The 12977-nt window shown below is 46.2% G+C and overlaps 1 protein-coding gene across 1 annotated transcript in view; it reads right to left on the bottom strand.

The window, feature by feature from the left end:
* Positions 1-10862, bottom strand: part of GPR45 (G protein-coupled receptor 45) — a 90803-nt gene extending 79941 nt beyond the window's left edge. The window contains exon 1 of the mRNA XM_050754204.1: positions 10816-10862. The gene's annotated coding sequence lies outside the window, so the exon portion shown is untranslated. The remainder of the gene's footprint in view (positions 1-10815) is intronic.
* Positions 10863-12977: the final 2115 nt, after the last annotated feature.

The raw sequence follows: 12977 nt of genomic DNA, 5'->3' as shown, positions 1-12977 counted from the left end.
TCTGGAGGAATGCCCCAAATTAGTCTCTATATGCATGAAATTTCTTTTAAGGCTTTTGTTACATGTTAAATATTTGTGCAATTTTGTGTTCCACTCCAAGATACAGTTGAGCTTGTTTTAATACCTGATTTATATTTCTTCTGGAAAAATGTTTAAGAAAAAATTATATTCTCGAAACATGCCTCTCTGATGAATCTCTGGCACCAGGTGGAGTCTCCAATTCATACATTGGAGGTGCACAGTCCCCGCAGGCCTTGAGACAAAGATTGCACAGGACTAGCCACCAGGCCAGCACCAGAAAGTGTGTCTCACTCACGAGTGTCATGTGGGATGGGTGCAGCCCCTGCCCTCCCATTCGCTGACCTTGCAGAAACTGAGGCTCACAGTCTCAGTCCATCTTTCTCATTCAGGAGCACTCGCCTCTTGTTGGATATGTGAAATGTGGTCAATGTCAGCATGGAAAGAAAAAACTTGGCTTGGATTTCCTGGGCTATGATCATGAATAAAATAAGGCTAAAGAGAGCTATAATCTAATGCACTATATTACTATAATTAGAGCTTCATGCATAGAGCTCTCTCCCACCCTCCCTCCAAAATAATAAAACAGTTTAACATAAACAGTAGTGACTTTAGTCTCTATCATGCAGTGTTCAGTGATTGGGTAATTATGGTAGCAGCATATAGTTAATGCACGCTGAGTTCAGAATGTAAGAGAAAAGAGATGAGAAACAGCACACAAATGAATAAAGTCATAGAATCATAGCACTGCAGAGCTGGATGGGACCCCAGCAGTCGTGCACCTTACATACCCATTCTACAAAAGAGGAAAGTGAGATTCAGAGAGATTAAATGACCTGCAAATGTCAGATGCTTAGATAGAAGTGGAGTCCAAACAAAAGCAAAGTTTCCTCTCTCATGTCCAATATTCTTTCTCACCCACCACATTGTCTCTGGGAAACTTCATAAGGCAGTTTCTAGAACACTAGAAAGTTTTCTGCATGGCAAGCAAACTGTGTTAGACAAACCCTGCTGAAGTAGAGACAATGTTTCTGTGAGATTAAGATGCTCTCTGTCTTTTCATTGTATGTCATGGCATTGGATGTCAACAGCAGCCAGCAGTGAACACTTTTCATTGTATCCATTTCATTCATTTGATGTAGAAGAGAAGAAAAATTAGCAAATGCACACATTAAGATTATGTTTAACTAACGATGAGGTTAATTATTTTAATTTTAATTAATTTTAATGTTGTTCGATTTTATTTATGTTACTACAATAAGAGCATCAAATAAATAATAAAACTTCCCATATGAATGTTTACATTTCATAGTCCTTTCTTTTTTTTCCCCTTGAGGCAGAGTCTCACTCTGTCACCCAGGCTGGAGTGCAATGGCACAATCTTGGCTCACTGCAGCCTCTGCCTCCCAGGTTCAAACGATTCTCCTGCCTCAGCCTCTGGAGTAGCTGGTATTACAGGCACATGCCATCATACCTGGCTAATTTTTGTATTTTTTGTGGAGATTAGATTTCACCATGTTGGCCAGGCTGATCTTGAACTCCTGACCTCAAGTGATCCAAGCACCTCGGCCTCCCAAAGTGCTGGGATTACAGGCGTAAGCTACCATGCCTGTCATACATTTCATAGTCTTGTATTACATGGAAGAAATTTAGGCAGAGCCAACACTTTTTGTAATGAAGGCACATGGACTTCCCCCAAAAAATAAGCCAAAAGTCCTCATGGTACAACTTGGAACCAGATTCCAGCTTATAGACGTTTAACCCATATTTTTCACAGTGTGTTGGACATAAACACAGTCACAGTCAAAGTCATCTGCACACCCCCTCTCTTCTCTTTCCTGTAGAAAGGGAGAGGCTGATGTCACTGGAGATAGGATGAGCTCATCTCTTCCACTAATCCCTGCTGACTGTCATATGCTTCTCGATCCCAGAAAGCCAGACCTAGGGGATGGGGTCAAGGTTCTTCCTCCTTCCTACTTTGTCCAATAACTGCCCATTAAAACGCCCCTGACACCACTAGGAGCTGAGGCTAACCTTGAAGGAGGCAGATTTGTAAATCCTATTCTTCCTATGATGAGAACATGCACCACTTTGGAAAGAGCAATGGGGGTCACAAGGCCAGGCACCAGACCAGGGGGCACTTGCAGGAAGTAGCAATGCAACTGGAAGTCTTCTCTAAAGAAGCAAGGTGTACGCCATTACCTCCAAGAGAAATAAAGACACCACTAAGAAGCAAATTGCTCCTCAGAGATAATAGTCTTTCTTTCCTGGACTTTGACCTTGCTCCTCCCCTGAAAGGCAGTCAGGGGTCAAAGGTCTTGCTTCACAGAGTCACACCAAGTCAGATTTCAAGATGGGAGTAGGAGGATGTTGGGGTGGCGAGGGACGCAGGCATGGGAAGCAGAGCTGAGAACAGGGACATGAGCATGGAAGACCCCTTTGCCTAGGTGCCTCTGCCTTCCTGTTGAGGCTATCAGTGGGACTCCCCTTGGTGTCTAGTCCAGTGTAGTAGTGGGTGCAGTCAGTGGCCGCACCGACCTGACATCTGGGAGTGTATGTGTCTCTAGAGCACGTTCCCATCACAGTACTTACATAGTCAAAGTTTTATTTGAATATCCCCACGAGCCTACTCCCCAGTGGTAGGGCAAGTACTATTGTCTTCATTGACTGGAGGAAACTGAATTTAGCACTTATAGATGCTAAATTTTCTGAGGATCTACTATGCTCCAGATACTCAATAGTGTTGTACCTACTTAGTTTTTCCTCATCTGTAAAATGGGACTAATAATGGTACGTCCCTCATAGGATGTTATAATAAGGATTAAATAACATAATGCAGGAGAAATGTGTCACATGGTGTACAGGAGGCCTTCAATGTGTTAGCTGATCCCTACGATATCCCTACAAGTGTCTATTATAATCTCCATTTTACAGATAGGACACTGAGGCACAGAGAGGAAAATGGCGAACTAGGAGTCAACCAGCATGTTAGGAGGCCTCTTCAGGCCTTCAATGCAGATTGGCACTCTGCGCTCAAGAACATGATTTTTCTGGGAGCTTGTGGTCTGTTTACAATTTCCATGCACTTTCCTTGACCCATTCCCCCTGACTAGAGAAAGTCTTCTACATACTGTGTTGTGACCTGGTTTGAAGAGCGATTACAAAGCCTCTTATCTCCAAAAATATACAATGATTTGTCATCTTCCAAATAAAATTTCAAGCACCAGGCTGTATGAAGACTTCTATGACATAAAGAAAGAAGCTCTCACAAAAGACCCGAGAGCTGTGAAGCAATTTTGAAACAAGTTGAGTGTTTGAGGCCAGTAATAATAGGAAAGTCAAAAGGGTGTTCTCATCAATATTCTTACGATTTCACAACTCCTTTTGCTTTATTGCCTAATTTCCATCTCAGTCCTTTTTTCGTAAAAGGTTAAGGGATGGAAAAAAGATAATTGGAAAAAACATTCCTTATTTCCATGGCTTCTTGTATACAGTAAGCATTCCATAAATGCTTGTAAGATGTATGAATAAAGTGATGGTGAAAGAATGCATCTATTTTCTTCATGTGAATTGGCTCAAAGACCAGTTTTATGGGGACTGACTATAAACTACATCCTTGAGAACATCCACTAATGCTTTGCTATAAGTCCTACTGCCTTTACGTTTTTTTATGTACCCGATGCAAGGATATACCCCCTGAATGCAGCCCAGAGGCTCAGGTGGTATGCTAGCTCCATCAGAGCTCACTTCTGCTTTGCAAACAATCAACTTGAACTTGAGCTTGAGTAGGAAGCTCCTGTGCTTATGTCAGGATCAAAAGCACGTGCAGGCAGACACCTTCCTTTGGGTGGTGTGTGCATTATGTGCCCTTTACTGGCAACTTGCCAATTCCAATCCATTTCCACCTATTTGATGAGTCTTCAAAAGGATCAACACACAAATGAGATCAATAGACTGACACCTCTGAAATACGACACATGTTTTGCTGGGAGTTTCATGACTGAGAAGTCATGAAAAGAGAACTGGACTCGTCAGAGCACCTGAGTTGGAGTCTTGGCTTGGTGGTCTCACTGGGGAATGCTTCTCCTTCTTCCTCATCTGTAAAGTGGCAACACCTACTTAACAGGATGTGTGCATTGAAAATGTTTGTGAGAGCACCTTGCAAATAGTGGAGAGAGAAGCTGGCTTATTTCTAAGGATCATTAGCACCAGCAGAGGGGCAGGAGGAGGAGCTCATTGTGTGCCACTGGTTTGCTCTTGACTTGGAAAATAAATCACTCATGATATATTCTTAATAGCAAGTAACTTCAGATTATTATTATTATTTTTTTAGACGGAGTCTCGCTGTGTCACCCCGGCTGGAGTGCAGTGGCCGGATCTCGGCTCACTGCAAGCTCCGCCTCCCGGGTTCACGCCATTCTCCCACCTCAGCCTCCGAGTCGCTGGGACTACAGGTGCCCGCCACCACGCCCGGCTAGTTTTTTGTATTTTTAGTAGAGATGGGGTTTCACCATGTTAGCCAGGATGGTCTCGATCTCCTGACCTCGTGATCCACCCGCCTCGGCCTCCCAAAGTGCTGGGATTACAGGCTTGAGCCACCGCGCCCGGCCTACTTTTTTTTTTTTGACAGAGTTTTGCTCTTGTTGCCCAGGCTGGAGTGCAATGGTGCCATCTCAGCTCACTGCAACCACCGCCTCCTGGGTTCAAGCAATTCTCCTGCCTCAGCCTCCCGAGTAGCTGGGATTACAGGCACGTGCCACCACACCTGGCTAATTTGGTATTTTTACTTGAGATAAAGTTTCTCCATGTTGGTCAGGCTGGTATGCACCCCACACTTGGATACATTAAGCTTACCAATGACAAATGTGTGTGCATAAATGAATGAGATATCCCCAAAGCAGAGCAAAAGTGCAGTCCTAACATAGTTAAAAGCAACCCCAGATGACAATCCATTATCTAACCATATATAACATGAATTATTTACATTCCTATAGCACTTTACAATTTTTACAACACATTCATGGCCATTATTCAATTTGGTCCTGACCACAAACCTGGCAGCAGGTGGGGTAGGTGATACTATCCTTTCACATAAGGAACACAGAGATGTTAGAGAATTTGAACAAGACCACATTAGAAATAAGAGACAACGTCACTAAGCCATCCAAGTCTTCAGCTCAGTTCAGCTCATTGTACTGTACCTTCCTCAGGTGAAGTAACATTTTTTTAAAAGACTGTTTTTGCCTCTTTAGGTAAAAGTCTCTTACACTATCTTTTATCCATTCACTCTTCCACCTCCCTATTTATTTACCCATCCATCTACCCCGTCCATATATCCACTGATTCATCCATCTACTCATCTGTCCATCCATGCATCCATCCATGCATCCATCCTTGCATCCATCCATCCATCCATCCATCCATCCATCCATCCATTTATTGATCTATCCACCCACCCATCCATCCACATATCCATTCTTTTGTCTGCTCTCTATGTGTGTATCTATATCTATCCATTTATCTTCCTATCCACCCACTGATTCATTCATCTATCCACCCACCCATCCATCCATTCACTCAACATTTGTGGTCCTTCTTTGTGCTTGTTACTATACAGAGTACAGGAACTACTTACCAGTTTTTGTTCTTATAAAAGGCAATGTTTTCAGTAAACAGGGATAGCTACAAGAGTAGTATCTGCATCAGTTTCTTCTCATTTACCATAGGTTTTCCCTGATGACAGCAAAACAAAATATTGTGCTCTAATTCTTCCTGTCAAATGCAATAAAGTACCTGGGAGGATGGCAACAAAAGGACCAGGAAAATACCTAGTTAGTAAGAGTTCTTTCCTTTATAAGTGCATTAGAAGTACAATAATTATGGTTATGTTGTTGGATCACTTGAGATGAAAAGGGCACACTTCCAATTACTTCTCATGAGTAACAAGTTCCAATAATTAGAAATATATCCTTAATAGGGTCTTGGAACTTTTTGGAAGAGCTAAATTAACCATCTAGGTGTTTTCTCAGGCTGCCATTCAGAGTTGAGACTCACTTATCTTCATGATTGCACTCTGTTTTGGGCAGTGAACCAATATCAATGATGCAGGTGCCCTAACATGTTGAGACCCTGTAAAGTGATGTGTTTCAAAGGAGACAGGAACAAAATTTCACAAATCAGAACAGATGGGAAAAACATATGGATCAACTATCAGTGAGTAATCAAAGAGGGAAAAAGACCCCAAACTGTGCAAAAGAAAATAAAAACATTTTTATTGCAAAAGAAAATAAAACATTTGAAATTTATAAACAAATAGAATAAAATGGTAACAGTCCCATGAAACATTTTTAAAATTTGCCCAAACAGAGTGTAAATTTTATGAAGTTACTTTCACCAAGTTTCTGCATCACCAATGACTTATATCAATTAACACAATAGAGCTGTGGTGCTCAAACCTTAGCACGCATCAGGATCACTGGAAAACCCTGTTAAAACATAGATTGCTAGGCCCTTCCCTCAGAGCTCCCAAGTCACCAGGTCTGGAGTAGATCTCAAGAATCTGCGATTGCAGCAAGCTCTTGGTGCTGCTGCTGCTGGTCTGGGGACCCCACTTTGAGAAACGCTGCAATAGACCATCTCCAGCCCTCATCTCCCTTAACTTCACAGTTGTTGTATGACACTAGGGATCACTCCCTAGACCTGTGAAGCCCAGCTTCTCTTGCTTTCCTTGCCATCTCTCCTCTGTTCCTTTTTAGCCTCTTAGCATTCTTGGGATTTTATCCTGAGCTGCTGCTCTTTCACTGAAATCTGACTGAGCCAGCTCATTCACTCTGAAGCTTTCTGTCACCACTTAAACCTTGTGGGTCTCCAGGCTGCAGCTCCCACCTGTGTTTCATCGTCTTGTTCATGACTGCATCCCAAGTGACAGAGCATGCCTGGCATATGGAGTGTGCTCAGTCGGTATGAGTTACAACTCCCCAGTAGGTATTTCTACCTGAATGCATCACACACTAACTTGCAACCGAAACTAAGTCCACACAGAAAGAAACATACCAAAGGAGGATATTATATATACAAGATTCTTCTCCCATCTTTCCAAGAGTACCATTAACCATCCATTTTGTAAGACCCAAGAAACCGAAGGGCTATCCTTGAATTCTCATCTGGCGAACATCAACTTGTGTTCATTTTACCCCATAATTCTTGCAGTTTCATTCATTTCTCCCCATTCCTGTTGCCCCTGCCCAGTCCAGGTCACCACTGTCTCTCACCTGAATGCCCACTTGGCCCCTCACCCACGCCTCCTGTAATCTCCCAACCCCACAGCCGCCGGCTGAGTCCTCAAGTCTCCTCCTGCCATGCCCACCACGCAAGCCTGTCCTAGAGCTCTCCTAGCTCTTACAGCCAAGCCCCACCCCTCAGCAGGGTCTTTGTGTCAATCTGAAAGGGTCCCTACGGCCTTTCCAGCATTATTTCCCACTTTTCTCCCACAGCCCTATACTCCAACCATTTTCAACTTAGCTTTGTTCTTCGAACACTCCATGCTTTCTTATTTCTGAGGCTGGAATTTAAGATGTTCCTTCCACCTAGAATAGGCTTTCGTTTTCTCCCTACCACGTTTTAGCTGGATCACTTCTACTCAATTTTCCATTTTCAACTTAAAATTCACTTCCTCCAAAAAGCCTTCCCTTTCCCCCACAAACAAAACAAAACTGGGTTCGACCGAGACTCTCGTGGGTTCCCCTAACCCTCTATTCTGCACACAAGGTATTGTTTCTGCTTGTTGAATTTTTTGCCTTATGTGCTAATAATACCATGTCTCATGTCTATACAGTCTCATGTCTACACAGCACTGGGCTCAGGGCCCCCGGATTTGGTCATAAATGGAATAGGCCAAATGCATTTAAGGAACAGGCCAATTGCATTTAATGGAGTGAAATGTAAAAAATTACTTAGAAATTATTTTAAAAGAAACTATTTTTCTATGTTGATAGAAGTCTGGTAGTGGCTCCATTGAGGGGATAGTGGCTCTGTTGAGGGGGTACCGACTAGAAAGGGCACCAGGGGATCCCCTAGGCCTGTGGAAATAGTCTGTATCTTACTGCTGGTAGAGGTTATACCAGGGGACACATAGGCAAAAATTCATCAAGCTGTCCACTGAAGAGCTGTGCATTTTATGTATGTAAATATCGTATCTCAACAAAAGCAAATGAATTGTTTTAAATTAACATAGAATTAGTATAGGCTATAACAATTTGTATGGGCTAAAACAATGTGTGTTGGATGTAACATTGGAACTCAACGCCAGCCTGCCGCAGTCTGAATATTGGTGTCCCCACAGACTCATATGTTGAAACCTAATCCCCAATGCAACAGTATCAAGAGGTGAGACTTTAGGAGATAAGCTTCCGAACGCCCGATGTCATGAATGGGATTAGTGCCCTTACAAAAGAGGCCCAAGGGAGCCTGTGTGCCCCATGTACCATGTGAGGACACATAGAAGGTGCCATCTATGAAGCAGAGAGCTAGCCCTCCCCAGACACTGAATCCACAGCACCTGGATCCACGACTTGCCAGACTCAAGAACTGTGAGCAATACTTTTCTCTTGCTCGGAATCACCCAGTCTAAGGCATTTTGTGATAGCAGACCCAAAAGACTAAGAAGACACTATCGTTGGCATGAAGCTTCCTTGAGATGCTAATTATTTCCTAAAGATCCAGAATTAAAAACATAGCAAAGTAATTCTTTAAGTCTTTGTTCTGAAAATGTCATTGTTTTAGACTGACTATGCCTTACTTACATTTCAGGTCCTCAGAATGGTTTCAGAGTCATTCTCCACAGAATTACATACCCTATTTAAAACCCTGCTTCACAAATTAGAGAGGTTTGAGTTAATGACATGTAATTATACCTCGACATTTGAGAAATCTTAAACTATGGTAATGACAAATGCAGCTCAGCTGGGTTCACAGTATTTTTAATATGATCACTTTCCTTCTTGAATTGTAAAAACAGGACACGGTAAAAAAAAAAAAAAAAAAAAAAAAAAAAAAAAAAAAAACACCAGGTAGGGGACTCCATAGCCCTATTAAAAAGGAGCCCTGACTGGGCATGGCGGCTCACGCCTATAATCCCAACACTTCGGGAGGCCGAGGCGGGTGAATCCCCTGAGGTCAGGAGTTCCAGACCAGCCTGGCCAACGTGGTAAAACTCCATCTCTACTAAAAATACAAAAATTAGCCAGGCATAGTGGCCCACATCTGTAATCCCAGCTACTCTGGAGGCTGAGGCAGGAGAATCACTTGAACCCGAGAGGCGGAGGTTGCAGTGAGCTGAGATCACGCCACTGCACTCCAACCTGAGAGGCAGAGTGAGACTCAGTCAAAAAAAAAAAAAAAAAAAAAAAAAAAAAAAAAAAGCCCTGCTACATGACTTCTCGGGAAGAAGATTTTCCCAGCTTGTCAAGAAACGTAGGCTTTTCTAGCTGTCTTTTATTAGACTAGAACACAAAACACAGAAGTTCAAGATTCACTTTCTAACCAATAGGGGAAAAGGCGGGGGGTTTAAGAGCTTGTTTTTTGTAAGTTTTACTTCTCCTAAGAAGGTTCATGCCCTCTGGTGCTGGGCTTCCCAACAGTCCCGGGGCTCTGTCGCTGTGTTTGTTCTGACTACTCAGCCGTGCCTGGGGCCTCGCGAAAGCCAATTTTGAAAAACAGCAATTAAAGCATTCTGTAGGTAGGGTGAAAACCCCATGGAAAAAACTGTGCATCCAGACTGAGGAGCTCCCCACAGCCACTTGGCACTGACGGGGTGCTTTCTACACTGCAAATGAAAACCATTACCTGCAGCTCTCTTGGGTGATGTCCCTACAAAAGTGCCTGTTTTGCATCTATTCTTGGTTTTATGTCAATCAAAGTTTCACTTTCCTTATGTTTCTATTTGCTACTGGTATACCCACACTCAGAAGTCAAAGAAGAGTAAGTTTGAAAACTCCCAACTGTCCAATTTAATGAAGACATTACTTTATCATCATCATCACCAAGCATATAAAACCGCCCAGTACCAGGACTGGAAAAACTGGAGGCTACCCAGCCATCTCAGTGTGATTGAGAGGAAGGAAATGCCACTGTGCCCCCTTTCCTGACGGGAAAATTGAGGTAGCTACATGGAAAGGGGAAGATAAATGTCCCACAGCGGATGTACTTATTCCTGACTTGGCGCACTCTGTCGCTTTTCCAAAGTAGCACCCAGTGAAAAGGAGATGATCTGATAAAGTTGGCACTGCACAGGGATATGAGATGGGAGGTGAGGCAGGGGAGCTGGGATGGGCGACAGTCAGTGATGGTGATGGTAGTGGTGGTTGGTGATGGTGGTGACGGTGGCGCTTGGCCGGCTCCTCTCCCGTTTCTCCATCACTGCCCGTCCTCTCTGCCTCCTCCGTCCCCGCGTGGCCTCTGCCCAGAGAAACAGGATTTGCACCCAAGCCGCACGTCTGTGGGCGCCAAGCTGCGGCGCCCCGCGAGCCCGCACCCCCTCCCCCGGCCCCGCGGCCCGGCGGGCCCCGCGCCCCTCTCTGGGCCCCGCGCCCCTCTCTGCGCCCGGTGCCCTCCTCGGCTGTGGCCCCGCTGGGCTCTCCTCGCGCCCCGGTGCGCCGGCACCGCCCGAGCATCCCGGGACACCAGCGGCTGGAGGATCTGGCCGGCCCGGCCCCCCCTCGTCCCCCACTGCAGGAAGCGCCTGCGACCCCCAGCCCGCTCCCCGCCCAGCCCCTAGAGGCCGGGCCACCGGTCACTTACGCCTGCGCTGGGCCCCGCGCGCCGGGCGGCCCGAGACAAAGGCTGCGCGGCCGCGGCGCCGCCGCCGGCTGCTCCCTGAGCCGCAGCTGCCGGGGGCCGGGAGGAGGATGGGGGACAGGGAGGAGGAAGAGGAGGAGGAGGACGGGAGGAGGAGGGGGCGGCTGCCAGGGAGAGCGGGGGAGGGGCCGCCGCGGCGCCGGCCACCCAGCTGCAGCAGCTCGAACCCAAGCCCTCCTCCTGTGGCCGGCCACCCTCCTGGGCGCAGTCCTCCCCGGTCCTCCGCCCCAAAACCTCCCCCGGGAGACTAGGGTACCGCCCCCCGGGGGGTGGGGTGAGAGGAAGAGGAGGGGAAGGAGGAAGGAGGTGTGTGTGTGCGTGTGTGTGTGTTCCTTCTTAATCGTGATGCTCTCCACCCACCCCCGCGTCCGCCAGCAATCTTATGAAAATGCTCGATTCCCGGCCTTACCTGGTCACCTCTGGGAAGCACCTTCACCTTCCTCCTTCCATCCGCCCGCACACCTCGCCTCTGGATGGTCCAACCATTTTATGAACAGCAAAACTGAGACCTGGGAGTTGAAATGCCCGAGGACGCAGGGATACTGAGGGGCAGGCTGAGAGGAGAATGCCGGATCTGAGTCCTTTAAGAGGAGGACCCAGATGCTACCTGTTCTGTCCTGGGCTGGATGCCCAGCAGCCGTGGGGATGGGTCCAGGCTGGGAGTGGGACAAGCAGGTGCAGTCCTGCCTGGGCCTGCCAGGAGACTCCTAGGCTTCCTTTCTGGGAGAAGTAAGATTCTCAGTCATTTGCTTGACTCAGACATTTGCATCTTGGTATAAAGAGTAGCTTTGATTCATTTTTATTTACAAAACTTTTTATTGTGAAATTTAAAAATGTTAAAGTAGAATAGTATCATGAACCCACAAGTGCTCGGCTTCCAAGATTGTCAGCATTTTCCATTCTTTTATCTACTTCTTCCCTTCCCCATAGAAGAGGCTAAGGACTTTTTAAAAACATAATTACAATATTATTATGCCACTTTACAAAATTAACAATAATTCCCAATGCCCTCCGACTATCACTAAACAGCTGATAGTTATTCACTGAACAGTTATCTTTCAGGTCTGTGTTTAGCACTTTGACTGTGCCCTTCGGCTTTGGTTGGGCTGGAGTTTTGTCCAAAGCTGCTGGTGGACAAGAGTCCTGCAAACCTGTTGCTGGCCTGCAGTCACCGAGGGACCATGAACTAGAGAACGTGATCCGTCAAGGGCCAAACACTCATTGCCCTGTCCCTGCCGTCTTGAAAATTTTGACTGAACCCTATCCTTCCAGAAAAATGCATGCACAGAACTTTGATGTGAATTATAAGGGTTTCCATTCAATTCACACAAACTGTCTGAACCCTAGTGCAGGTTACAAACTACAGAGGTGGGTTGAAGTGTAACCTGCAGCCCCTTGGAGTCCCATGGGTGGGCTCTTGAAGGCTCTGCAGGGTCTGGCTCCCAGCAGGACAGCTGCCTTCGCCACTGGTTTCCCTGTGTCCTGAGGCCCAAGCACAGCAAGAGAGGGAAGTTAGCGTGCCAGCTTTATGCTATATTTAAGACCTGTGCAGGTGTGAGATGGAAATGGATGCTCGGCTCTACCTTAGAAGAGCATCTGAGGAGGATGAAGGGGCTCGGCTCAGGCTGTGGCAAGGGCACCTGGACAGTCAGCTTCCCTGAACTCCCCTAGTGGCAGAGCCGAGGCTGGCTGTCGGTAGGTGGCTTGAAGGGCAGCGTTAAGAGGTGGCAAGGCAGAGTGGCCAAGAGGCAGGCTCTGGATTCAGACCACCTGGCTTTCAATCCCAAACCTCTTGCTAGCCGTGTGACCTCGGCTGAATTACTTGGCATCTGTGTGCCTCAGTTACCCCATCAGGAAAAATTGGGGTTGTAGATCGAACCTGTATGTTGGGGCTGCCAGGGGCATTTATATGTGTACAGTGCCTGGCACAAAACGGCTGGCAAGGTGCTTGGAGCATTCACGCTGCTGGCACCCCCTACATGGGAGACCACAGTGACTGAAGCCCAGAGGGATGACTGCCCCAAAGGAGTCACACAGCCTTGCTTTAAGCAAACAAACAGGGCCCATGCCTGCTTTCTGCTGCAGTAGAAGCAGAATGTGCAGAA

The sequence above is a fragment of the Macaca thibetana genome, chromosome 13 (genome assembly GCF_024542745.1).
Source record: "Macaca thibetana thibetana isolate TM-01 chromosome 13, ASM2454274v1, whole genome shotgun sequence".
Classification (NCBI taxonomy): domain Eukaryota; kingdom Metazoa; phylum Chordata; class Mammalia; order Primates; family Cercopithecidae; genus Macaca; species Macaca thibetana.
Note: the sequence above shows the minus strand (reverse complement) of the source record. Positions and strands in the feature narration are given on the sequence as shown.